We start from the raw sequence: 3970 nt of genomic DNA, 5'->3' as shown, positions 1-3970 counted from the left end.
CATTATCATGTTCAAGTGAGGATATTTTGGGTAATTGTAATTGACTGGATTGTAAACAACAGCTTTTAAAGAGCAGTTAAGTTTTCCTTGCTTTGGCTGACAACCTGTCAGAGAGGAAGGGAGAAGGGATGGGAACCACTCTTCTCCTTTGCTCTGGAGAGCCTTTGGATGGGCGAGGCCCCAGGCCTTGGGTTGTCTGTCCATCCTTCCTTCTGGGCACACTTGGTTTAAGCCCAGCTCGCTCCTTTAGTCACACACAGTTCCACAGTGGGTGGCACAGCTGAGGTGATAGGGTCGGAGAGGAAAAGACAAAATGTGGGTGAGATGAGCTTCTGGTGGTATTGCCAATAACAGCAAAGGTTGTGGCACGAAGGTCCCAGAGCCCTGAGGCACAAGCTCAACGCAGACTGTATGAGTGAGTACCTTTGCTTCACAGGAACCACCTGTGTGCTTGTGCCGCCACATGAACTGTATTTTCAGGACTGGAAACTTCATTGTGGTGCATTTTTTTAGGAAACAATCCAGTTTCACTCACTTTTCTCTGTCTATAGCTAGAAGCTGATAAATAAAAGGCTGTTTGCCTGAGCTCTGGAGGGCTGTGGGTGCCAATTGTGTGACAATTGAAGGAAAACTTGGGAAATAGAGCTATGCAAGAGGTTAGGAGGAGTATGGAACTATAAGAACAAACAGGCTTCTGTAAGTTAACATTGGAAAAAGTAATTACAATTCTATAAGGTCTACTGGAAGTAGTAACGTACTCAGATATAAAATCTGTACACACTAGAAATCCTATCTAGAAAAAAAGCGTATGAGCGTTTATGCTGAACGGTTTTTGATTGACTTGATAATCTAAAAGATTAGAGTTCAGAGTCTCTGTATTACTGTATCTGTATTACTACTTTCATTAGATTTTCACAGATGTGTATTAATTCTTATGAATGAGCATATGCTAGGACATAGTCTTGTTTGTGTGCAACCAATATGAAATTTAAGTGTTGATATGTAAATTGTTTAAATCAGAAGAGAAATATGAGCAGTATTAATCTTGTTCTTGCTTTGTTTCTATATTTGAAACATTGGACTGTGTAATGAAGATATGCTGAATGTTAGCTAACAGCTTCATTTATGAGCTTTCTAGGGTAAATGAATTGTTTTAGAAAGCAGGGTATTCTGCATACTTAAGAAGAGACAGATTTAATCTAAATTGCTCCAGAAAAAAACCATGATTACTAGTTAAAGAAGCAATTTGAATTTTTTTTCAAGATTATAATTAAGGTCTAGGCAATGCAGTTTTTATTAGCATATATATTTATTGTGTATTTTATGTATATATGTTTGCCTTTATAAATATCAAATCCATAGAAACTTTTTAATGCAGCTACTTCTAATCTCTTATTACTGTGCTAAATCCTTGGCAGATGGCTCTCATTTTGTAAAATGAAACATTTCTAGGAAGGTCATCTTTCACTTGCGTACAACTTAATTTTCTTGAATGAAAGGTGAAATGCATGAAGTAGTATTGTGACTGTAAATGTCTCTGTGTGATCAAAATGTCTTTGGCTAGCGTGCCTTTGAGCTTGGCATAAAAAAGGTTATCTTGAGTAATAGGACAAGTGGCTTTAGGTGGTGTTGCTTGAGTAGGAGTGTTGGATGAGATGATCACCAGAGGTCCCTGCCAACCTCAAGCATTCTGTGATATGTTGTTTTAAAAAAAATCTAGAGCACAAGACCACTGTTTCTGATCAAATACCATCTGTTTGTGCCTTCTCAATTTTCCTTTAGAAGTGGAAAAGATACTGGTAACTTTATATGCTTGAGAGGTGGCCAGGTTATCTCAAAAATGAACCAACCTCGCATGACTAGGGTAGTGCTGAGAAAGTGGAAATGCTGTCTGCAGGTGAGCTAATTTACAATGGATCCAAGACATACGGCCGTGGAGGTTGCCCAGTCCATTCTGGACTTTAGCCTTACAACCACAAAGGCCTGATGTATAACTCTACTCTCTGTCTCCTGCTCCAGAAGAGAGTTATATTTTGCTCGTACAGCTGTATAAGTTGATTTGCTCTGCCTTTTTTCAGAGAAAAGTGGATTAAACCCATAATGAATAAATCTAATTTTAAAATTACATTGTTGATCTTCACTGCAGCAACATGTGAGATCCTTTCTGAGGTTTGCCAATCAAATGTGCAAAGACAAAACAAAATATCTGCAGCCAGGCATTCCCATTTGCAGAGTCACAGCAATGTGATCTTTGTAAAAAGTTGTATTTCAGCAAAAATTGGGTCAGCCAGAAAGCTTTGAGTAGGTCACAAAGTCCTTATGGCATATGATGAAAAATAGTGGGTTTAATGATATATAGACTGACTGACTCCACGGGGCTTTTTGGTGAAGTAGCATTCATTCAAATGGATGGGGATCGGATCATTGAAAAATTACAGTTGATGTGCTACATTAATTTTGGTTTAAAAGGGAATATTGTCCTACCTTAAAAACAAAATATTGCTGAATTAAAGGTACAGAAAACTACATTAAACTCTTGGAATAGTGCTGATTGTACAAATACTATTTTGAACCGAAATTCTGGACAAAGAAGTTTAAAACAACATATACCGTTACACAGGGAATTGTAGCTGAAACTTTAAAATATGTTTTCCTTAGCATAAGTTCTTTAAATGTAGCACTTTCTCATTCTTTTTGACTAAACATTTTTATGCAATAGTCCCCAAGCATGCATCTTTCTCTTCTTAGGTGTAACCCGTACTCTCACACATTTATGTCACTGTGGATATGCTAAAATTTGTCTTGTTATCCTGTCTGCAAGTATTTGCAAAATGTTGTCTGTAGTCTCAAAGCTGGTGAAGTCTTACAGGGTTCTTGACCTCAGCAAGTTTGGATGAGGCAATGATTGTATTAAAAATAAGTATTTTTGTGAGATGTGCCTGCACTTGTCAGTTATTCTGAGTCTGTAGCCTGGTGTAGGCTCAGCACTACTTAGGCAGTGGCATGAACTACGGTTCATGTGCTCTTAATCTGTGCTTTCTGAGGAGTGCTGCACGTCCGGGCGCTCCTTTGTGAGCATGGGCAGGTTTGGAGGTTTAGCACAGCGGTGCCAACTGTGGTATCATAGAACTTGTAGGGTTGGAAGGGACCTTTGGACATCATCCAGTCCCACCCTGCTGCCAAGACAGGGTCACCTGGAGCAGGTGACACAGGGTCATGTCCAGGTGGGTTTTGAATGTCTCCAGAGAGGGAGACTCCATGACCTCCCTGGGTAGCTGTTCCAGTGCTCTGCCACCCGCAATGGAAAGAAGCTCTTCCTCATGTTGAAGTGAAACTTCCAGCCAATTCACCTGTGTCTCCTGCCCAGCTCTTCCCAAGTTGTTTTCAATCTAAGAGACAAGATGGCTGATGAAAAGTTCCTGGTCCTTAAAACTTGAAACGTTTAAGGAAACTTTTGAGCCTGCTGTGCATCCTTAAGTGAGACACAGTTGTCAGTCTGTGGTTTTCTAGATTCTTATCTTTGAGAAGGACCAGTCAGATGGTGAGCTTGAACATTAGTCAGAAGTGTTGGCAAATAGTAGGTCCATTTCTCTGATTCTTGCCCTTATATATTACTCCCCAAATTTCCATCCTCTGTTCAACAGTAACTGTAATCCATGTAACCCAGCATCTGATGCCTGCTGGTTGTTTTCCATCTTTCTGAAGCACTCAGTTCTATATGCAAGTATGTAAGCTCATGCAGAAGGCCACACAGTGGTCAGTGCTTTCAGTGCTCTTGATATTTTATTTTTTGTATAGCATTAAAATGTTGTATGTGTGATGCCATCCCTAAATATATAGCCTTTGTCTAAATTGTTTCCCACTATTGTCTTGTCTCTGAGTGGGCTATTGGATTACTGGAACTGATATGTTGAAGTACTTGGAGACAGATCTATGCAGAGAACCTCCCAAGCAAGGCTCAAAGTGGCAT

Source organism: Corvus brachyrhynchos, unplaced genomic scaffold (assembly GCF_000691975.1).
Source record: "Corvus brachyrhynchos isolate BGI_N302 unplaced genomic scaffold, ASM69197v1 scaffold279, whole genome shotgun sequence".
NCBI classification, from domain to species: domain Eukaryota; kingdom Metazoa; phylum Chordata; class Aves; order Passeriformes; family Corvidae; genus Corvus; species Corvus brachyrhynchos.
The sequence above is the reverse complement of the archived record's forward strand: the minus strand, read 5'-3'. Positions refer to the sequence as shown.